The sequence below is a fragment of the Patella vulgata genome, chromosome 6 (assembly GCF_932274485.2).
Source record: "Patella vulgata chromosome 6, xgPatVulg1.2, whole genome shotgun sequence".
Lineage (NCBI taxonomy): Eukaryota > Metazoa > Mollusca > Gastropoda > Patellidae > Patella > Patella vulgata.
Window position 1 is genome coordinate 73,591,869 of NC_065884.2, and position 25,313 is coordinate 73,617,181.

Here is a 25,313-nt window from a genome sequence, read left to right on the forward strand (position 1 = left end):
GCAGAGGCGCTACGGCATACTCTTATATCGAATTCCAACTGTCAAGGGATCTTTTATGTGCACGCCAATGTGTACACGGGATATCATTTTTTCGTCCAATCCAAACTACTTGACAACTATCCTTGTCAGGCCCTCTGGCTTGCATCAGTGACATGGGGGAACCACGCCGGAAAATATGGAAGAACTTTCTCGGCCAATGCTGGGATCGAACAGGCTAGCGAGCCAGTGTCTTACCCACTTAGCCACCGTGATTCCCAATTGAAGACAAACACATAAAATGGTAATGCTGATGTCAACCGCCGTGATCCCACTGGTTTATAGCTCACACAATCAACTTGGCAAAACATGAACAGAAACTGATCATCATCGAACTTAGTCAAGGTATGGATTTAATAGAACTATTAATCAAGTCTCCACACCATTATCAAACTTAGTCAAGGTATGGATATAATTGAACTAATTATACTCCAGCAGGTATAAAATTAATTATCTCTACTTAGCCTAAGCAGAAACAACTAATCACAAACATTCACCTAATAAACAACAACAAGTTGGGACATTCAACATGGCGTCTTAGATACAAACAAACAAACATGTTAATACAATATATTCTATTATATTAGCAGTAGTATATTCATGTGATATATACAATATTAGGTTATGTTTAATACACAACATTATGCCTGTATTATATACAAATTATACAATTAATACACAACATTATGTCTGAATCGTAAACAATGGCTACCTCCTATTATTACAGTTGTTCTCTCAAATTTCAGTATCAAGCACATTAGAAACTGATTGAAATGTCTGATAAATAAACCAGATACAAACAGTTATGTACTATTCTGTCTGATAAATAAGTCTACAAAACACTGAACAAATCTTCAGGATCTATATTAGATACATTAGAATTATTAGAACTACTTTTACTCATCCGACCTCGACCACCATCATAACTAAAAATATAAAATAAAATATATAAACTTATATGAATTATATGAAAGATTGACATTAAATAATATAAAATGGGGTTTAACGTCCTACTGTTCTGCTCCGACAGGGCTAATGTAGATTGTAGCACAAATTAGAAATTTGCTCGATTCTGATTGTTCGAAAAGTGTAGTTGGGTGGTCTAGTACAACCAGGGATTCGAAACCACGCCAGTTGACTCAATGACAGACCTTATGTTACAACATGCAAATGCGAACCATTATAAATTACCCCTCATTGGATGTATTTCTAGTTATTTTAGATAAATTATGTTTATAACAGTAATTACCTCTCATTGGACGTATTTCTAGTTATTTTAGGCAAAATAGGTTTACTTGGTGTCGCTGTTCTTACACTTCCTCTCTTTCTAGCTGACCTTAAAAATACAACATAATAACCATAATATTCACATATAGTTACCATAACAACCATCTGACTCAACACTGAAACCCTAGTGTATGAGTAATCTATCTGTTTAGTTAAACCCTACTGTGTATAAATTCTACCTTTTAACTATCGTAGAAGATGATGATGTAATCTCGTCATCCCCTAAATCTAACGATGAATCTAGATCACCAGTTTTACGGCCCACATTCTTTCTCTGACGTTTAGGTGGTGGCATCTAAAATAAATAAATAATATCACTTTATATAGTACTTTGAATAGGTTTTCATCATTCAATAAATATTGATTACTGATATCATGTAATATTCAAAAATAAACAGAATACTGAAAGGGAAGTAACTCTATTAGTAAGTGCAGGAGGACCGCACTACACGCAAAACAAAAATCTACAAGATAAACCTGCAGACAAGACAGAAAATAGACATTGCACCAAATAAGCAAACATCAAATCAAGTGAATGATTTTATATAACCTACCTCTTCCTCATCTGTATTTTCTTCTTTATCGCTAGAAAATAAAAACAATGGTGATCAAACACAGACTCTACAAAATCTAAATTTTATCAAATAATGGGACTACTGCTGGCTTTCAGTAACAAATCATCAATATTGTAGGTGTTCAATAATTAAGGTCTATTTATGTAGCCAGGTACATGTAATGGCCAGGTGTTCAATAATTAAGGTTTATTTACCTTTCTTCTTTATTTGTTTCAACCTGTTGTTCTCTGTTTTGTCTTCCATTTCGGTCAGGTGTTCAATAATTAAGGTTTATTTACCTTTCTTCTTTATTTGTTTCAACCTGTTGTTCTCTGTTTTGTCTTCCATTTCGGTCAGGTGTTCAATAATTAAGGTTTATTTAGCTTTCTTCTTTATTTGTTTCAACCTGTTGTTCTCTGTTTTGTCTTCCATTTCGAGTAGAATTCGACTGTGACACTGTAAAATGTAAAATATAATCTTATCATCTTCATTTCTATTTTTATATTTTTTAAACCAATGTGTTTATACATGTCTCATACATGTTTTGTTTGCTATGTCTGTGTTCTGCTGTGCAGTTTTCCTGAACAGCCTATTAAAAGCAGACGAAACAAATCAGAATACTTTCAAAAGAATATTTTTTTTTCTGGTAATGTTAATACCAGACTGGCTAATGCAGTTGGCAGGTCATACGACCACTGGTTAATACCAGTTATCATGCTATTGTTCACAATTGATACCAGACTGGCTGTCCTACAGTTATATCATGCTATTGTTCACAATTGATATTATTTTTCCTTTTGTACCAAAGAACCAGACAAATCTACCCTTGGGCACCTCAACCCTTTTTACCTTGTTAAAGATTTTAGTACTATAGACCAAACACAAAAATTATTTTTCTAAGATACTGCTACATCATTTAAAGAGAGCCTACCACCTGTTTTAATTTTAAATAAAGAACAATACAAATGGTCTCATTAATTATCGCATCAAATTGTTTTCTCCGGGTAAACTTGAATGGAAATGCATAAACATTGTAGGCTCAATTACCAAGTAAACATCCCTGATAAATGTTATTGACAATAATACTGGATAATCATACATTTAACAACATGTATCAGATATTTAGGAAGGAATATATTGTTTTTGTATGACCTGATGATCAAGGGTGAAATAAACAGTATAAAGGGTGAGTTTTAGGTCACTAGGTCTGTTATTAAGTCAAGAGACATGAATACCATATGTTAGTCTCAATATGATCAAGTCAGGGAGTACTTTAGATCACTAGGCCTGTTATTAAGTCAAGAGGCATGAATAATCTCAGGGTTTTTCTGCAGGTCCTTTGGTTTCCTCCTGTTGTTAAACAAACAGGTGAATTATTAACATGAGAGCACCATATGTTAGTCTCAACATGATCTAGTCAGTGTTAAGTTGATGTTAGTCTCAACATGACCTAGTCAGTGTTAAGTTGATGTTAGTCTCAACATGACCTAGTCAGTGTTAAGTTGATGTTAGTCTCAACATGACCTTATACATGAGCAAGTTTCCAAAAGAATAAGAAATACAGATTTTAATTCCTTCATTTATACCCTCAGAAATAAAATGGGCTTTAACATCCTACTTTAACAGGAGACCTCCAGGTAAACGAGCCAACGTTTCACCCACTGAGCCACCGTGGCTCCCCATGTATATGCTGGGTGTGAAATAAAGATTTAGTCATCATAAATAAAACGGAATAAGTGTTACCTGATGTTCCATCATCTTTCTCATTATCATCACCTGTAATAACACATCAAATATAGCACGAGTTAGTGAGCGCTTGATGTATATGTTGATAAACTTGATCGTGCAACAGTTTCTGACTTAAAAACCACGGAAAAAAACTAGGGCAGTGGATAATCCAATAATTTATTGGGCTTCGATATTTGTAATAAACAGTCAGCTATTAAAGACAGCATCGTCTTGTATATGCAATGAATTCTCCTCCGGCTTCGCACCTGTTGCTAGGTACCGAGACAGCTAAGTCACTTGACACAACAATGACCTCTTTTGATCAATTTTTTATAGCAGGGGTATTCCCTGACAATTACAATGTTTTGAGAAGGATTTGAAGCAAAATTATAATAAATTAATTGATTTGAATATGTTTTTAAAAGTAATATAAAAATATTTTTTAACTGAAAATAATTATATGTAATATAAAAATCATTCATATTTGAGTCAAACTCATAAATCTAATAACAACTGAGTCATATTAAAATATTCCCTGTAAACAAATTATTATACCATATGTTAATTGTGAAATGATCTTGTTAGTTTCAAGTGGATGTTAAACCCTAAAGTCTCTCTTACCTGAACCATTTTCTTTTAAATTTCTTATTTTTTCTTTTTTACTATTTAATATGGCCACAAACTAAAAATAAAAGATATTTATGTAGATGATAATAATTAACCGGGAGATCCTGACTTTGATCTTGGTGTTTGTCGAGAAGGTTTCTTGAGATTTTCCAGGATGCTTTCCTCATGTCACTGGTTCAGCAAGGAAAAGGATGAAAACTGGTGGTCCATTGAGTACGAGATGGTGTCCACATTAAAGAAGATCCAACAACTCGAACTTGATCAAGAGTAGGCAGAAACTACACTGTCCTGTAAAAATTACCATCACTAGAAGGCTTGATTTTGCTTTAACTCTGTAATCTTATCAAGTCTTTCACGTAATACCCTGCATATTTCATCATTAATTGTAGGTCGCCATGTCTGATTTGAGTGTTTATGTGTACCGACCTCTGATTGCACAACGCTACTGTTCATGTGTGTGCAGTAAAGGGAGATAATGGCTAGATGTTGTAAAACTTGCAGTCATTGCTTCAGGAACATGGTGCTGTCCAGTCAAAATTTCTGTCCATTAAACCAATTTTCCTCCTTCAATAACCCGTGGTACAGGAACGTTAGACAGTAAACCATTTTTAGTTTTATTCTAACCCTAACCCTCAATAACCCGTGGTACAGGAACGTTGGACGGTAAACCTTATTTAGTTTTATTCTAACCCTAACCCTCAATAACACGTGGTACAGGAACGTTAGACGGTAAACCATTTTTAGTTTTATTCTAACCCTAACCCTCAATAACACGTGGTACAGGAATGTTAGACAGTAAACCTTATTTAGTTTTATTTAATAAAATATTTAAAACTAAAATTAAGAATCAGATTTTCTTATTGTGTCTTTTATTACACAAATACAAATGATAAATCATTCATACTTGGATGACATGTTATTTACCTTTGAAAAAAATCTTTTTCCATTTCTTCTTTTGCAGCAATACATTTTTCTAGCCTCTATAAAAGAAAAGTTGAAATTGGAAACAAACCTACAGAGCTGTTATTTTTTGTCATTGGGAAGAATTGTCGTATGGTTAAAAAATATTTCAATAATTCACTTGCACGTAAGTGTCTTTTAATAGAGGGAGGAAACCAGAGGTCTCAGGGAAAACCAACGAGGTTGACAGGCAACTCTACACCTTAACGTGAAAATATTTAAAAATTACTGATTCACGAAACATGTCTAAAAACATGTAGAACAGGCCCAAACGACTGCCATTCAATTTGGACTGTTCAAGTATTTCACCAAACATAAATGATTAGAAATTTCAAAATAATTTTTTTCAATTTTCACTCATCCTAGGTATCCTCAGTGGTATCATTCCGTTCTACTCCACCATACCCTGGGTTCATTCACGGGGGAGACACAGTCAGTATTAACAGTGGTATCATTCCGTTCTACTCCACCATACTCTGGGTTCATTCACGGGGGAGACACAGTCAGTATCATCAGTGGTATCATTCCGTTCTACTCCACCATACCCTGGGTTCATTCACGGGGGAGACACAGTCAGTATCATCAGTGGTATCATTCCGTTCTACTCCACCATACCCTGGGTTCATTCACGGGGGAGACAGTCAGTATCATCAGTGGTATCATTCCGTTCTACTCCACCATACCCTGGGTTCATTCACGGGGGAGACAGTCAGTATCATCAGTGGTATCATTCCGTTCTACTCCAGCATACTCTGGGTTCATTCACGGGGGAGACACGGTCAAATTATCTGCCCTTGATACTTGTGCTATTTTTATCGACCAATCGAGTGGGTGAAGGGAATGTAAATCTTTTAGAGAGCTATCTTCTGGGTAGAAAACAGTGTATTTTAGTTAATTGCAAATCGTCGTCTGAATCTGTTTTGTCATCTGGGGTTCCCCAAGGTTCTGTTCTTGGTCCGATTTTATTTACCCTCTATACGTCACCATTAGGAGATATTGTCAGAAAATATGGTCTCAGCCTTCATTTGTATTTGATGATACTCAATTATATATTTCATTTACACCTAATTGTCCATCTTCTTTCAATTTATCAAAATTGCAACTTGAGAACTGTATTAGTGAAATTAGAAAATGGATGTCAAAGAACTTTCTAAAATTGAATGATGATAAAACCGAATATTTGTTATTAGGCTCAAGGCATCAATTAAGTAAATCTGCACAAGATAACCCCCCTGTTGTAATTGGTAATTGTGATATATTTTCATCTTATTCTGCTCGTAATATTGGCGCTATCTTTGATAGTTTTATGCTTATGGGAGCTCAAGTAAATAATATTTGTAAATTGTGCTATTTTAATATTAGAACAAGCCAACAGTGAGGCTGATGTCCCCCGCCGAAATCCCCGAATAAATAGATGACACATTAATTAATCGCACATCTATTTTTTTCCAAAGTATCAAGCAATCAAACTGATTATCAACTATACACTAAGTTTCATCACTCTCTATCAGATAGAATCAAAGTTATCTTGTCCCAAAGCAGGAAATTGCTTATCTCTGCTTAGCTTTAGCTCGATATGTTAATCATTGAACTCAGTCAAGACGAACATCTACATCAAGTTTAAACATTCTACCTCAATTAGAAGAAGAGTTGTTGAACTCAGTCAAGACGAACATCTACATCAAGTTTAAACATTCTACCTCAATTAGAAGAAGAGTTTGACCAATCAAAATGCTTATTGCTTGTTAGCCTAAGCAGAGAATTCTCATCATCGAACTTAGTCAAGGTATTGATGTAATGAAACTATACACCAAGTTTCATCACTCTCACTTAATTAGAACTAAAGTTATCGTGTTCCAAAGCATCAACCAATCAAATTGCTTATCTCTGCTTACCCTAAGCAGAAAATGCTGATCTTCGTACTCCATCAAGGCATTGACCTCATAAACCCCTACACCAAGTTTGAACATTCTAGCTCAATTAGAAGGAGGGTTATTGTGTTCCAAAGTCTCGGCCAATTAAATTGCTTATCGCTCTGCTTACCCTGAGCAGAAAATGCTCATCATCGAACTTAGTCAAGGTATTGATGTAATGAAACTATACACCAAGTTTCATCACTCTCACTTAATTATCATGTCCCAAAGCATCAACCAATCAAATTGCTTATTGCTTGTTAGCCTAAGCAGAGAATTCTCATCATCGAACTTAGTCAAGGTATTGATGTAATGAAACTATACACCAAGTTTCATCACTTTCACTTAATTGGAACTAAAGTTATCGTGTCCCAAAGCATCAACCAATCAAATTACTTATCTCTGCTTACCCTAAGCAGAAAATGCTTATCTTCACACTCCATCAAGGCATTGACCTAATAAACACCTACACCAAGTTTGAACATTCTAGCTCAATTAGAAGGAGGGTTATTGTGTTCCAAAGTCTCGGCCAATCAAATTGCTTATCGCTCTGCTTACCCTGAGCAAAAAATGCTCATCATCGAACTTAGTCAAGGTATTGATGTAATGAAACTATACACCAAGTTTCATCACTCTCACTTAATTGGAACTAAAGTTATCGTGTCTCAAAGCATTAACCAATCAAATTGCTTATCTTTGCTTATCCTAAGCAGAAAATGCTTATCTTCACACTCCATCAAGGCATTGACCTAATAAACACCTACATCAAGTTTGAACATTCTAGCTCAATTAGAAGGAGGGTTATTGTGTTCCAAAGTCTTGGCCAATCAAATTGCTTATCGCTCTGCTTACCCTGAGCAGAAAATGCTCATTATCGAACTTAGTCAAGGTATTGATGTAATGAAACTATACACCAAGTTTCATCACTCTCACTTAATTATCATGTCCCAAAGCATCAACCAATCAAATTGCTTATCTCTGCTTACCCTAAGCCGAAAATGCTCATCTTCGAACTCCATCAAGGCATTGACCTAATAAACACCTACACCAAGTTGGAACATTCTAGGTCAATTAGAAGGAGAGTTATTGTGTCCCAAAAAGTGTGACGGACGGACGGACGGACGTCTGGACGGACAGACAGACAGACAGACGGACGAACCCATTTTAATAGACAATAATACCATGTGATCTGATCGATACAATTAATAACAAGGCATTGACCTAATCAACACATACACCAAGTTTGAACATTCTAGCTCAATTAGGAAGAGAGTTATCGTGCCCCAAAGTATCAACCAATCAAATTGCTTATCTCTGCTTACCCTAAGCGGAAAATGCTCATCTTCGAACTCCATCAAGGCATTGACCTAATAAACACATACACCAAGTTTGAACATTCTAGCTCAATTAAAAGTTATCGTGTCCCAAAGCATTAACCAATCAAATTGCTTATCTCTGCTTACCCTAAGCGGAAAATGCTCATCTTCGAACTCCATCAAGGCATTGACCTAATCAACACATACACCAAGTTTGAACATTCTAGCCCAATTAGGAAGAGAGTTATCGTGTCCCAAAGCATCAACCAATCAAATTGCTTATCTCTGCTTACCCTAAGCGGAAAATGCTCATCTTCGAACTCCATCAAGGCATTGACCTAATAAACACATACACCAAGTTTGAACATTCTAGCTCAATTAGGAAGAGAGTTATTGTGTCCCAAAAAGTGTGACGGACAGACAGACGGACAGACAGACAGATAGACAGACGGACGGACAGACAGACGGACAGACAGACGGACGAACCCATTTTAATAGTCCCCTGCTTTCTTCGAAAGGCGGGGGACAAATATAGGTAAAATACGTAAATGTGTAACTGTAGAGGCCACTAAGTCAGTTGTTAATTCTCTGGTCACTTCTCGATTAGATAACTTTAATTCACTTTTAGTTGGTTTACCTTTAAAGCTTATAGATAAATTACAAAAAGTACAGAATACTGCGGCTAGACTTGTTACTTTAACTAAGAAATGTGACCACATAACTCCTGTTTTATATAATTTACACTGGTTACCTGTTAAATATCGAATTGATTTTAAGATTTTATTACTTACTTTTAAATGTTTAAATTATTTAGCTCCTGTTTACCTCTCAGATCTTTTAGAACTTTATACACCTGGCTGAACATTACGTACATCAGATAAACTACTTTTAAAGCCCAAAACTGTTCAACTAGTCTCCTATGGTCAGCGCTCTTTTAGTTATCAAGCACCTGTTTTATGGAATAATCTACCATTTAGTTTAAGATGTTTTACATCTCTGTATTCTTTTAAAAAACAACTTAAAACACATTTATTTAATCAGGCTTTTAACTGACTCTGTATACAATCGTTAACATGCCCATAATCTTGTTGTTTATGTGTGATTTACATTGTCACTTTGTAAAGTGCCCCTGAACATGTTATATGAAAGGGTGCACTATAAATATGCTGTAATAATAATAATAATAATAATAATAAACAATGACGCTATGACTCGTATGTAAACTGTTTTTTGATTGGTTCAAAGTATAATGAAGTAGAATGAAACCCAGGGTATTGTGTGGAGTAGAATGGAGGGTATTGTGTGGAGTAGATATCACTGGGGATACAGAAGATGATTTTCACTATACGTACACACATATTACATTAATATCTGCTTTTTGGAACCGGGGGATCACGTGGCTAAATGGGTAAGACGCTGGCTCGCTAGTCTGGAGGTCGGGTGTTCAATCCCTGCATTGGCCGAGAAAGTTTATCCAGATTTTCCAGCGGGGTTCCCCCTTGTCAATGATGCAGGACGGAGGGCCTGACAAGGACAGCTGTCTAGTCCTTCGGATGAGACGAAAAACCGAGGTCCCGTGTATATATTGGAATGCACGTAAAAGATCCTCTGGCAGTTGGAATTCGATATAAGAGTAGGTGATAGTGCCGCTGCCCGGGCAAAATTTCCCTCATAGCACACTGTATGGCGTATGCCCGTCTTCATTAGCCCAGTATAGGAGCAGAACAGTAGGACATTAAACCCCATTTCATTTCATTTCATTTCTGCTTTTAGAACCATTTTCAACTATTTTAAGCTTCCAAAGAATAGTCAAGCCATACACACTTTAAACAAATAGATTATTATTATCTTATGAGGTGGGAAAATATTACAGCCGTGATTGAGACAATATTACCCAAAGGCTTCACAATTAACGGCTTGGAACAGTTGCTCATGCTTGGTGAGGGTTCGCACTGCTCTTGTATATATATATATATATATATATATATATATATATATATATATATATATTTATTTATGTTGATACATGCCTGATAATGACTTGTGAAATCTTGTTGAAACGTCATAGTGAAATAAACCATAGTAATTGTTATTTGAGACAGTACTACATTGTAATCATCTAAAACGACAACGCTCGATCTTGGTCGCTAACGATTAAATAAACAGATTATTATCTTATAAAGGTGCGTAAATATTACAGTAATATCAAATATATTTTAAATACTACAGTAATATCAAATATATTTTAAATACTACAGTGTCATCACCTTTAACGCCATCATCCGTTCTTGTGACAGTCTGTTATTATCTGTTTCTAGCTGTTTAAGTTGATGTTGATCTCGTTCACTGTTGACTACGCTATGATTTAATATCGTACATATACCAGTCCCTGGGTCATCTTTTAACATTAGAGTTATACATCCTAACTGAAACTATAGAACATATACCAGTCACTATAAACCTATACCAGTCACTATAGAACATATACCAGTCACTTTAAACATATACCAGTCACTATAAAACATATACCAGTCACTATAAACATATACCAGTCACTATAAAACATATACCAGTCACTATAGAACATATACCAGTCAGTATAAACATATACCAGTCACTATAAACATATATCAGTCACTATAAACATATACCAGTCGCTATAAACCTATACCAGTCACTATAACCCTGCTCTACCGTACTGAAACTATATTGTATATACATTATTAATATAATAAACTCCAGGAAGTCAAGAATTGTTTGAAATACCATCACTCCTCCTAATGCCTGCAACAAGATCTTAATATCTGTAAACTATTTAAATACAATTCAATCCCTGCATTGGCCGAGAAAGTTCATCCAGATTTTCCGGCGTGTTCCCCCCTTGTCAATGATTACAGGACGGAGGGCCTGACAAGGACAGCCGTCTAGTCGTTCGTATGGGACGAAAAACCGAGGTCCTGTATACACATTGGTGTGCACGTAAAATATCTCTTGACAGTTGGAATTCGATATAAGAGTAGGTCGTAGTGCCGATGTTCGGGCCAAATTTCCCTCATAGTACACTGTAGGGCGTATGCCCGTCTTCATTAGCCCAGTTCGGAGCAGAACAGTAAGACGTTAAACCCCATTTCATTTCATTCCCTTGAGAGCGTCCACAAGATTTTTCAAAGTGATCAAGAGCATAACTCTGATAGTAATTATCGGAAATCGTTGAAAATAAATAGGATTCTTCATCTCATGACCATAAACACTGTGTAGGAATTACTTTAGCCTCTAGAAGGTCCACAAGTAAATATGGACGCTGGACGGACAGAGGTGACGACAATATTTGACCATATTTCAATCAGATATTAACATTAACCTTGAGAGCGTCCACAAGATTTTTCAGAGATCAAGGGGCATAACTCTGGCAATAATTATTTAAAATCTTTGAAAATCAATATAATTCTTCGTCTCATGACCATAAACACTGTGCATGAATTACTTTAGCCTCTCGGAGGTCTACAAGTAATTATGGACGCTGGACAGACGGAGGTGACGACAATATTTCAATGTGGGCGTATAAAAAGTGAACAAACAATTTACCTTAATATCATCTGAGGTGACATGTTTCTTCCACACCAATTCAGCTGTATCATCATTTTTAATTTTAACACTGTATTCAAAATTCACTTCATTATCATCTTTGATGAAGGCTTTTTCAGTTTGATTAAAATACGAGGTAAAATCCATTTTTAACCTTTTACGCTGTTTGTCCATATTATCAGCTGAAACTATAATAAAATGGAATTTATAGACACATTGTCACGAAAGTATTTATCCTGTGGTTATTTCCAATAAAAGTAGGGCAAATTTGGTTTATATGAAAGGTATAGACCCACAATCTTACTAGAAAAATACTGGATTACCCCAAAAATACCCATGGGGCAAGAACTGGGCAAAAATGTCAGGGTTTCACTAACTGGCAACCCGATTGTTGTCTGCCAGCTTATTGTGTGCTAGCTTGACTCCGGGAGCGGTTGTTATTTCTTGATCAAATAGTTAGGTGGTGTTGGGAACATTGAGGGGTGTAATAAGGCCAAGAAGAGGGAGGGCCAGCTGGTATGTAGGATGGTTGTAATAAGACCTAGAAGAGGGATGGCCAGTCGGTAAATCGCTCAGGGGCGGAGGGTGCCCATAAATATATATTTAATTCTTTTTAACGTCGGCATGACCGGTACTCCTGCTGCTGAATAGGAAGTGGGGGTTAGTTGAACATAACTATTTTGTATACAAGTCCCTATATCCCCCATGTATACAACTCCCTATATCATGTATAACTTACAAGTTCCTGTCCATGTTGATTGTCCATCCGTTAGTAACAAGTTAAAACCATCTTCTTTATCCACTGGTATCGTCGTTAACAGAAAAAACTGCTGACTTCCATCGGTTGTAATCTTTGAAAGAACTTTTTTACTCATGCTTTTATTTTATTTTAGTATAACTGAAACCTTCATCTGTTGGCTTGAGACCAGAACAGGATACACTGGGCAAAACAGATAATGTGCATGGGCTAGTATACGTAAGGCCAGGGTTAGGGTTAGGTTTGGTGCTAGCGCTAGCCCTGTTTACATCTCGTGACCTTTGACCAAACTTGAAGTTGGCCTTATCAAATAGATCTAATGCATGTGCATGTTGGACTCAGACTAGCAATTGTTTGCCCATTGACTTCAATGTTAAATGGCTGTAACATCACAGGCTGTAGCTCTCTGCTCAACATTCCGTTGGTTCTAATCTTTATAGGCACAATGGGGACCACATTTGGCAATCTCCTCATCATAATTTTGTAGGGGGTTGACAGTTTAGATTTTTTGCTACACGGATTTGAAGTTGACTGGGGTGAAAATCTTACTTCCGACACAATGATTGCTCTGCAGAAAGACACTTTACACCCCCTATCCCTCCGCTCTAATATCATCAGTATTACCCAAAACTGTGATGAAATTGCAAATTTGATCCCTTTTCTCCAATTCTAGACCAAAAAGTCAACCAAAAAATGCAGGAAGAGGGGAGAAAAAAATTAAGGGAAAAATTGTCTATTTATAACTCGCACTACATTCGTCCATCATGAAATAAGGGGAAATAATTACTAGTCTTAGTCCTATATACCTCACATGTTTCTGCAGTTTAAACAAATCTGTTGTTATCTAATAAACAAACATATATGCAATTCCCTGGCCAAAGAATATGAAAATCTATGCATTTTCAGATGAGCTGTGCGGCATTCTGCAAACACTATAATACACCAGAAAACTGCGGAATTTCAGACAGAAATTTAAAAGCACATGAATTTTGAATTAAACAGAACATTTTTATTTTTGAACATAAATGCATTCTGTAAAAAGATACCAAAAATTCAATATAAATCAAACAAGAAAATCCTTTAAAACAGTAATTATCATGTAGTATTAGATTTTTTTAACATTTTCGTCGAAAAGCACATAGTTTTTCTCTGTTAACGCAGTTTCAAGTGCCAAATTGTGGTCAAATCTAAGATGTTGAAACATGCAGTGCCTATAAATTTTAAAATGTCTCCTACATAGCTGTATTTACATAGGCCAATTAAGTTCAGATAATCTGATTATGTAACACTACAACAGTTTTATGATCCCCACCCCCTAGTATGGAATCTGATACATGGCTGACCAATCATAGTTCTCACTCTTCATTCTGGTCTGTCAAATGATTTACAATGGATGGTACCTACAACTTTCCTGGCCCAGAGATATGCACAACAGTCAACATACAAGCCATTTATGTTATCTTCCAATATGAGAGGCCATAATAAACGCAAGGCTGTCTTTTTCAAGCTCGGAAATGAAGTCAACACTAAACAGCAACGTTTACAGGGGTTCTCGGCTGGAACCCAAACCGATTATGATTTGCCCTCAACTTCCACAGGTGTCACAGAGATCAGGGATGAAATTAATATGCATCATCTTTCTACTGAAGCCAGTCCGGGAAGTCATCGGGTTTTGAGATGTAGACCTGAAATGTTAAATTTGGATGAGACTGAGAATTCTGAGGCGAACACTATCCAGGGAAACAGGATTATAGACATCCAGAAAATGTTCGAAATGTGGAATTCTGTCATTCCGTTACATGCCCAGGGGAGAAGAAAGGCCTGTGCAGTACCAAATTTCCAGCCTGTTAGTGAGCAGAAGTGGGGAGCGGGTTGGATGTACTCTGTAAAGTGTACAAAATGTACATTTATCTCACCTGTCTACAAGTTATATAAAGAGATTCCAACTGGGAAACCAGGAAGAAAGGCAGCTGCTATTAATCTGACCCTACAATCTGGACTGTTAGACATGCCGGTTGGAAACACCAGAGCTCGGCTGCTGTTGACAGATTTGGATATTCCACCGCCCTCTCGGAGTGGCATGCAGACTCTTTCTAACCAAGTTAGTGCTAAAATGACAAGGTTGAACACTATTAACATGAGGGAAAAAATAGAAGCAGTTAAATCTTTCAATCAGAAGGGAGGGTCAGTAAACCCAAATATAATAAATGTTGCAGTGGATGGGCGTTACAACAGCATAACCATAGGCCACAGTAAAAAGCCAGGGCAAGCAGCCTCGCAAGCCATTGGAATTGCATGCGAGACAAACACAAAGCATAAATATATCCTGAGTGCTGTGATGCAAAATAAACTGTGCTGGCAAGGTGCCTGGCTTAAGGGAAAAGGTTTTACGGTCAACTGCCCTGGGGGACATGAAGGCTGTACAGCAAATTTACCAGTCCACGCACCATTATCTGAGTATGATATGGGGAAAAGCATTGGCACAGAACTAGCTCTCCAAAACGTCCTCATCAAATATGCAACAACAGATGGAGATGGACGATCAGCTGCTGGAATTGAAGATAGTTTAAAAATTTTGCATCCGATGTGGAGTGTGGAGCGACTAGCTGACCCTTCGCACCTGGCTGCCACTCAATTCAGGCACTGCTATAATGCAAAATTCAGTGACGAGATGTTTCCTGGTAAAACCAGACTGGATAAGGGCAAGATCAAGAAAATACTGAGCCAAGATGTAAAAGCTAGATGCAGTTTAATCATGACTACATTGTTTGAAAATCACTGTGGTAATACTGAGGAGATGAGAAAACGCCTACCAAAAGTCCTAGAGTCCACTATCATGTGTTACGATGGTGACTGCTCAAAGTGCCGCCCTCATTCTGTTGTGTGCCGGGGTGGGATAACAAATAACTGGTGGAACCGTTCCATGTATCTGGCCTCAAATAAAGTTGATTCCCTGAATATGAATGAAAATGACAAATCAATTCTAAGTGAAATTTTAAAGATCCGAATAAGTGAAGCCGTTTTGGAAAAAACCAAATTCCAAACAAACACACAGAAATGTGAGGCCATCAACCGCTCGTTGAGTGTTTCACTTCCAAAGAATGTAAATTACGGAAGAAATGCGATGGGTCGACTTTCCTCAACAATATTGAGAAGCAATGATGGAATAAAGAGTGCCACCGAGCAGAAAGCTAAACTCCTTGGGGCCCCTCTTTCTCCAAAGACAAGATATTCCCTGCGACAAATAGAAAGAGAAAGTCTGTACCACAGAGAATACCAATCCAGACCCGAAGTGCAAAGACAAGCACTACTGCTGCGTGGACGAAAGCTTCATGAATTCCGTGAGTACAAGAATTACTGTCCAGTTGAATCCGGCTACAAAAAAGGCCATTTAGACCAGCCATCAACAGCAGACGACACTTTACAGGATCACAGCTATAGTAAATAAGCAAGACAGACAACTGTAAGCCATTGTCATATACCCACCTTTTGCCTTAATACTTGTGTTGAGGTCAATCCTTCCACTCTTGCACAGTGAGTAACCTGATACCTGAAATGATAGAAAGATGGGAATAAATATGCAATAAAAAAAGAGTAAGCAAATAATAATAAAAAAAATATGTGGTTGAATAAGAAGGGAGACCTCCTCGCGGTTTCAACTGGAAATAGAAATAATATGCCTCTTTATTTCTAGCGAACATCCCTTCAGTGGCCCTCCAACAAGAAATTAGTTAACAATCAATAAAAAAAAAGTAAAACTTGAGTGTGACATACATCTAAGCCAGTCTCAAATGTAGAAGACACCTGCTGTAGGCACCATGGCCAAAGCAATGGCCATTGGATTTACAATACTGTCTGTTGTTATTTATATGGTGCGGCTCAAAACTGATGTGACTGGCATTCGTACACAGGCAGTTGTGGCAGACATGCGAACAATCCATATTTGAGGGCAAATCAAAACTTAACGCCATGGTCACCATAAAGGACAGTCTGTGGACACCGGTGGACTTCCAAACCCCTGTTAATGGGCACTTAAACGACATCCTCCCATATCTTGCATCTGCCGACTTCAAGCCCTGCCATATCCTGCATTCCCCATTTTCACTCAATAAAGACGAATGCTCAATTTTCTCATAAATCCTACGATAAAAATCTGCCATTTTGAAAAAAAAACACATGCCACTAGATAACTAGAAACATTGTAATACACTATTCAGTGTTTTGATATGACATCATGCAACAAAATGTAAACATTTACCCCAAAATTCACACTCTGCCAACGGATACCCCAAATAATGGCTATTTTGATATCAAAGAGGCAGAAAAATGCCTTCTGAGCAATAAAAAAACAATATTCTTACCATTTCTGACACTTCCCATTCAAAACTTCAGGAAATAAGTGGCTGAGAAAATATCTACATTCATAGCCTGTATACTATTCAGGACTCAGACTAGCAATTGTTTGCCCATTGACTTCAATGTTAAATGGCTGTAACATCACAGGCTGTAGCTCTCTGCTCAACATTCCGTTGGTTCTAATCTTTATAGGCACAATGGGGACCACATTTGGCAATCTCCTCATCATAATTTTGTAGGGGGTTGACAGTTTAGATTTTTTGCTACACGGATTTGAAGTTGACTGGGGTGAAAATCTTACTTCCGACACAATGATTGCTCTGCAGAAAGACACTTTACACCCCCTATCCCTCCGCTCTAATATCATCAGTATTACCCAAAACTGTGATGAAATTGCAAATTTGATCCCTTTTCTCCAATTCTAGACCAAAAAGTCAACCAAAAAATGCAGGAAGAGGGGAGAAAAAAATTAAGGGAAAAATTGTCTATTTATAACTCGCACTACATTCGTCCATCATGAAATAAGGGGAAATAATTACTAGTCTTAGTCCTATATACCTCACATGTTTCTGCAGTTTAAACAAATCTGTTGTTATCTAATAAACAAACATATATGCAATTCCCTGGCCAAAGAATATGAAAATCTATGCATTTTCAGATGAGCTGTGCGGCATTCTGCAAACACTATAATACACCAGAAAACTGCGGAATTTCAGACAGAAATTTAAAAGCACATGAATTTTGAATTAAACAGAACATTTTTATTTTTGAACATAAATGCATTCTGTAAAAAGATACCAAAAATTCAATATAAATCAAACAAGAAAATCCTTTAAAACAGTAATTATCATGTAGTATTAGATTTTTTTAACATTTTCGTCGAAAAGCACATAGTTTTTCTCTGTTAACGCAGTTTCAAGTGCCAAATTGTGGTCAAATCTAAGATGTTGAAACATGCAGTGCCTATAAATTTTAAAATGTCTCCTACATAGCTGTATTTACATAGGCCAATTAAGTTCAGATAATCTGATTATGTAACACTACAACAGTTTTATGATCCCCACCCCCTAGTATGGAATCTGATACATGGCTGACCAATCATAGTTCTCACTCTTCATTCTGGTCTGTCAAATGATTTACAATGGATGGTACCTACAACTTTCCTGGCCCAGAGATATGCACAACAGTCAACATACAAGCCATTTATGTTATCTTCCAATATGAGAGGCCATAATAAACGCAAGGCTGTCTTTTTCAAGCTCGGAAATGAAGTCAACACTAAACAGCAACGTTTACAGGGGTTCTCGGCTGGAACCCAAACCGATTATGATTTGCCCTCAACTTCCACAGGTGTCACAGAGATCAGGGATGAAATTAATATGCATCATCTTTCTACTGAAGCCAGTCCGGGAAGTCATCGGGTTTTGAGATGTAGACCTGAAATGTTAAATTTGGATGAGACTGAGAATTCTGAGGCGAACACTATCCAGGGAAACAGGATTATAGACATCCAGAAAATGTTCGAAATGTGGAATTCTGTCATTCCGTTACATGCCCAGGGGAGAAGAAAGGCCTGTGCAGTACCAAATTTCCAGCCTGTTAGTGAGCAGAAGTGGGGAGCGGGTTGTATGTACTCTGTAAAGTGTACAAAATGTACATTTATCTCACCTGTCTACAAGTTATATAAAGAGATTCCAACTGGGAAACCAGGAAGAAAGGCAGCTGCTATTAATCTGACCCTACAATCTGGACTGTTAGACATGCCGGTTGGAAACACCAGAGCTCGGCTGCTGTTGACAGATTTGGATATTCCACCGCCCTCTCGGAGTGGCATGCAGACTCTTTCTAACCAAGTTAGTGCTAAAATGACAAGGTTGAACACTATTAACATGAGGGAAAAAATAGAAGCAGTTAAATCTTTCAATCAGAAGGGAGGGTCAGTAAACCCAAATATAATAAATGTTGCAGTGGATGGGCGTTACAACAGCATAACCATAGGCCACAGTAAAAAGCCAGGGCAAGCAGCCTCGCAAGCCATTGGAATTGCATGCGAGACAAACACAAAGCATAAATATATCCTGAGTGCTGTGATGCAAAATAAACTGTGCTGGCAAGGTGCCTGGCTTAAGGGAAAAGGTTTTACGGTCAACTGCCCTGGGGGACATGAAGGCTGTACAGCAAATTTACCAGTCCACGCACCATTATCTGAGTATGATATGGGGAAAAGCATTGGCACAGAACTAGCTCTCCAAAACGTCCTCATCAAATATGCAACAACAGATGGAGATGGACGATCAGCTGCTGGAATTGAAGATAGTTTAAAAATTTTGCATCCGATGTGGAGTGTGGAGCGACTAGCTGACCCTTCGCACCTGGCTGCCACTCAATTCAGGCACTGCTATAATGCAAAATTCAGTGACGAGATGTTTCCTGGTAAAACCAGACTGGATAAGGGCAAGATCAAGAAAATACTGAGCCAAGATGTAAAAGCTAGATGCAGTTTAATCATGACTACATTGTTTGAAAATCACTGTGGTAATACTGAGGAGATGAGAAAACGCCTACCAAAAGTCCTAGAGTCCACTATCATGTGTTACGATGGTGACTGCTCAAAGTGCCGCCCTCATTCTGTTGTGTGCCGGGGTGGGATAACAAATAACTGGTGGAACCGTTCCATGTATCTGGCCTCAAATAAAGTTGATTCCCTGAATATGAATGAAAATGACAAATCAATTCTAAGTGAAATTTTAAAGATCCGAATAAGTGAAGCCGTTTTGGAAAAAACCAAATTCCAAACAAACACACAGAAATGTGAGGCCATCAACCGCTCGTTGAGTGTTTCACTTCCAAAGAATGTAAATTACGGAAGAAATGCGATGGGTCGACTTTCCTCAACAATATTGAGAAGCAATGATGGAATAAAGAGTGCCACCGAGCAGAAAGCTAAACTCCTTGGGGCCCCTCTTTCTCCAAAGACAAGATATTCCCTGCGACAAATAGAAAGAGAAAGTCTGTACCACAGAGAATACCAATCCAGACCCGAAGTGCAAAGACAAGCACTACTGCTGCGTGGACGAAAGCTTCATGAATTCCGTGAGTACAAGAATTACTGTCCAGTTGAATCCGGCTACAAAAAAGGCCATTTAGACCAGCCATCAACAGCAGACGACACTTTACAGGATCACAGCTATAGTAAATAAGCAAGACAGACAACTGTAAGCCATTGTCATATACCCACCTTTTGCCTTAATACTTGTGTTGAGGTCAATCCTTCCACTCTTGCACAGTGAGTAACCTGATACCTGAAATGATAGAAAGATGGGAATAAATATGCAATAAAAAAAGAGTAAGCAAATAATAATAAAAAAAATATGTGGTTGAATAAGAAGGGAGACCTCCTCGCGGTTTCAACTGGAAATAGAAATAATATGCCTCTTTATTTCTAGCGAACATCCCTTCAGTGGCCCTCCAACAAGAAATTAGTTAACAATCAATAAAAAAAAAGTAAAACTTGAGTGTGACATACATCTAAGCCAGTCTCAAATGTAGAAGACACCTGCTGTAGGCACCATGGCCAAAGCAATGGCCATTGGATTTACAATACTGTCTGTTGTTATTTATATGGTGCGGCTCAAAACTGATGTGACTGGCATTCGTACACAGGCAGTTGTGGCAGACATGCGAACAATCCATATTTGAGGGCAAATCAAAACTTAACGCCATGGTCACCATAAAGGACAGTCTGTGGACACCGGTGGACTTCCAAACCCCTGTTAATGGGCACTTAAACGACATCCTCCCATATCTTGCATCTGCCGACTTCAAGCCCTGCCATATCCTGCATTCCCCATTTTCACTCAATAAAGACGAATGCTCAATTTTCTCATAAATCCTACGATAAAAATCTGCCATTTTGAAAAAAAAACACATGCCACTAGATAACTAGAAACATTGTAATACACTATTCAGTGTTTTGATATGACATCATGCAACAAAATGTAAACATTTACCCCAAAATTCACACTCTGCCAACGGATACCCCAAATAATGGCTATTTTGATATCAAAGAGGCAGAAAAATGCCTTCTGAGCAATAAAAAAACAATATTCTTACCATTTCTGACACTTCCCATTCAAAACTTCAGGAAATAAGTGGCTGAGAAAATATCTACATTCATAGCCTGTATACTATTCAGGACTCAGACTAGCAATTGTTTGCCCATTGACTTCAATGTTAAATGGCTGTAACATCACAGGCTGTAGCTCTCTGCTCAACATTCCGTTGGTTCTAATCTTTATAGGCACAATGGGGACCACATTTGGCAATCTCCTCATCATAATTTTGTAGGGGGTTGACAGTTTAGATTTTTTGCTACACGGATTTGAAGTTGACTGGGGTGAAAATCTTACTTCCGACACAATGATTGCTCTGCAGAAAGACACTTTACACCCCCTATCCCTCTGCTCTAATATCATCAGTATTACCCAAAACTGTGATGAAATTGCAAATTTGATCCCTTTTCTCCAATTCTAGACCAAAAAGTCAACCAAAAAATGCAGGAAGAGGGGAGAAAAAAATTAAGGGAAAAATTGTCTATTTATAACTCGCACTACATTCGTCCATCATGAAATAAGGGGAAATAATTACTAGTCTTAGTCCTATATACCTCACATGTTTCTGCAGTTTAAACAAATCTGTTGTTATCTAATAAACAAACATATATGCAATTCCCTGGCCAAAGAATATGAAAATCTATGCATTTTCAGATGAGCTGTGCGGCATTCTGCAAACACTATAATACACCAGAAAACTGCGGAATTTCAGACAGAAATTTAAAAGCACATGAATTTTGAATTAAACAGAACATTTTTATTTTTGAACATAAATGCATTCTGTAAAAAGATACCAAAAATTCAATATAAATCAAACAAGAAAATCCTTTAAAACAGTAATTATCATGTAGTATTAGATTTTTTTAACATTTTCGTCGAAAAGCACATAGTTTTTCTCTGTTAACGCAGTTTCAAGTGCCAAATTGTGGTCAAATCTAAGATGTTGAAACATGCAGTGCCTATAAATTTTAAAATGTCTCCTACATAGCTGTATTTACATAGGCCAATTAAGTTCAGATAATCTGATTATGTAACACTACAACAGTTTTATGATCCCCACCCCCTAGTATGGAATCTGATACATGGCTGACCAATCATAGTTCTCACTCTTCATTCTGGTCTGTCAAATGATTTACAATGGATGGTACCTACAACTTTCCTGGCCCAGAGATATGCACAACAGTCAACATACAAGCCATTTATGTTATCTTCCAATATGAGAGGCCATAATAAACGCAAGGCTGTCTTTTTCAAGCTCGGAAATGAAGTCAACACTAAACAGCAACGTTTACAGGGGTTCTCGGCTGGAACCCAAACCGATTATGATTTGCCCTCAACTTCCACAGGTGTCACAGAGATCAGGGATGAAATTAATATGCATCATCTTTCTACTGAAGCCAGTCCGGGAAGTCATCGGGTTTTGAGATGTAGACCTGAAATGTTAAATTTGGATGAGACTGAGAATTCTGAGGCGAACACTATCCAGGGAAACAGGATTATAGACATCCAGAAAATGTTCGAAATGTGGAATTCTGTCATTCGGTTACATGCCCAGGGGAGAAGAAAGGCCTGTGCAGTACCAAATTTCCAGCCTGTTAGTGAGCAGAAGTGGGGAGCGGGTTGGATGTACTCTGTAAAGTGTACAAAATGTACATTTATCTCACCTGTCTACAAGTTATATAAAGAGATTCCAACTGGGAAACCAGGAAGAAAGGCAGCTGCTATTAATCTGACCCTACAATCTGGACTGTTAGACATGCCGGTTGGAAACACCAGAGCTCGGCTGCTGTTGACAGATTTGGATATTCCACCGCCCTCTCGGAGTGGCATGCAGACTCTTTCTAACCAAGTTAGTGCTAAAATGACAAGGTTGAACACTATTAACATGAGGGAAAAAATAGAAGCAGTTAAATCTTTCAATCAGAAGGGAGGGTCAGTAAACCCAAATATAATAAATGTTGCAGTGGATGGGCGTTACAACAGCATAACCATAGGCCACAGTAAAAAGCCAGGGCAAGCAGCCTCGCAAGCCATTGGAATTGCATGCGAGACAAACACAAAGCATAAATATATCCTGAGTGCTGTGATGCAAAATAAACTGTGCTGGCAAGGTGCCTGGCTTAAGGGAAAAGGTTTTACGGTCAACTGCCCTGGGGGACATGAAGGCTGTACAGCAAATTTACCAGTCCACGCACCATTATCTGAGTATGATATGGGGAAAAGCATTGGCACAGAACTAGCTCTCCAAAACGTCCTCATCAAATATGCAACAACAGATGGAGATGGACGATCAGCTGCTGGAATTGAAGATAGTTTAAAAATTTTGCATCCGATGTGGAGTGTGGAGCGACTAGCTGACCCTTCGCACCTGGCTGCCACTCAATTCAGGCACTGCTATAATGCAAAATTCAGTGACGAGATGTTTCCTGGTAAAACCAGACTGGATAAGGGCAAGATCAAGAAAATACTGAGCCAAGATGTAAAAGCTAGATGCAGTTTAATCATGACTACATTGTTTGAAAATCACTGTGGTAATACTGAGGAGATGAGAAAACGCCTACCAAAAGTCCTAGAGTCCACTATCATGTGTTACGATGGTGACTGCTCAAAGTGCCGCCCTCATTCTGTTGTGTGCCGGGGTGGGATAACAAATAACTGGTGGAACCGTTCCATGTATCTGGCCTCAAATAAAGTTGATTCCCTGAATATGAATGAAAATGACAAATCAATTCTAAGTGAAATTTTAAAGATCCGAATAAGTGAAGCCGTTTTGGAAAAAACCAAATTCCAAACAAACACACAGAAATGTGAGGCCATCAACCGCTCGTTGAGTGTTTCACTTCCAAAGAATGTAAATTACGGAAGAAATGCGATGGGTCGACTTTCCTCAACAATATTGAGAAGCAATGATGGAATAAAGAGTGCCACCGAGCAGAAAGCTAAACTCCTTGGGGCCCCTCTTTCTCCAAAGACAAGATATTCCCTGCGACAAATAGAAAGAGAAAGTCTGTACCACAGAGAATACCAATCCAGACCCGAAGTGCAAAGACAAGCACTACTGCTGCGTGGACGAAAGCTTCATGAATTCCGTGAGTACAAGAATTACTGTCCAGTTGAATCCGGCTACAAAAAAGGCCATTTAGACCAGCCATCAACAGCAGACGACACTTTACAGGATCACAGCTATAGTAAATAAGCAAGACAGACAACTGTAAGCCATTGTCATATACCCACCTTTTGCCTTAATACTTGTGTTGAGGTCAATCCTTCCACTCTTGCACAGTGAGTAACCTGATACCTGAAATGATAGAAAGATGGGAATAAATATGCAATAAAAAAAGAGTAAGCAAATAATAATAAAAAAAATATGTGGTTGAATAAGAAGGGAGACCTCCTCGCGGTTTCAACTGGAAATAGAAATAATATGCCTCTTTATTTCTAGCGAACATCCCTTCAGTGGCCCTCCAACAAGAAATTAGTTAACAATCAATAAAAAAAAAGTAAAACTTGAGTGTGACATACATCTAAGCCAGTCTCAAATGTAGAAGACACCTGCTGTAGGCACCATGGCCAAAGCAATGGCCATTGGATTTACAATACTGTCTGTTGTTATTTATATGGTGCGGCTCAAAACTGATGTGACTGGCATTCGTACACAGGCAGTTGTGGCAGACATGCGAACAATCCATATTTGAGGGCAAATCAAAACTTAACGCCATGGTCACCATAAAGGACAGTCTGTGGACACCGGTGGACTTCCAAACCCCTGTTAATGGGCACTTAAACGACATCCTCCCATATCTTGCATCTGCCGACTTCAAGCCCTGCCATATCCTGCATTCCCCATTTTCACTCAATAAAGACGAATGCTCAATTTTCTCATAAATCCTACGATAAAAATCTGCCATTTTGAAAAAAAAACACATGCCACTAGATAACTAGAAACATTGTAATACACTATTCAGTGTTTTGATATGACATCATGCAACAAAATGTAAACATTTACCCCAAAATTCACACTCTGCCAACGGATACCCCAAATAATGGCTATTTTGATATCAAAGAGGCAGAAAAATGCCTTC

The 25,313-nt window shown here is 37.8% G+C and overlaps 1 long non-coding RNA gene across 1 annotated transcript; it reads right to left on the reverse strand.

Moving 5' to 3' along the window:
- Positions 1-555: 555 nt before the first annotated feature.
- On the reverse strand, positions 556-5,079 carry LOC126825341 (uncharacterized). The gene is made up of 7 exons (XR_007681905.2): positions 4,227-5,079; positions 3,621-3,653; positions 2,093-2,333; positions 1,878-1,908; positions 1,503-1,618; positions 1,286-1,372; positions 556-962 (listed from the first exon to the last, which is right to left on the reverse strand). It is a non-coding gene; the product is annotated as an uncharacterized LOC126825341 (long non-coding RNA).
- Positions 5,080-25,313: the final 20,234 nt, after the last annotated feature.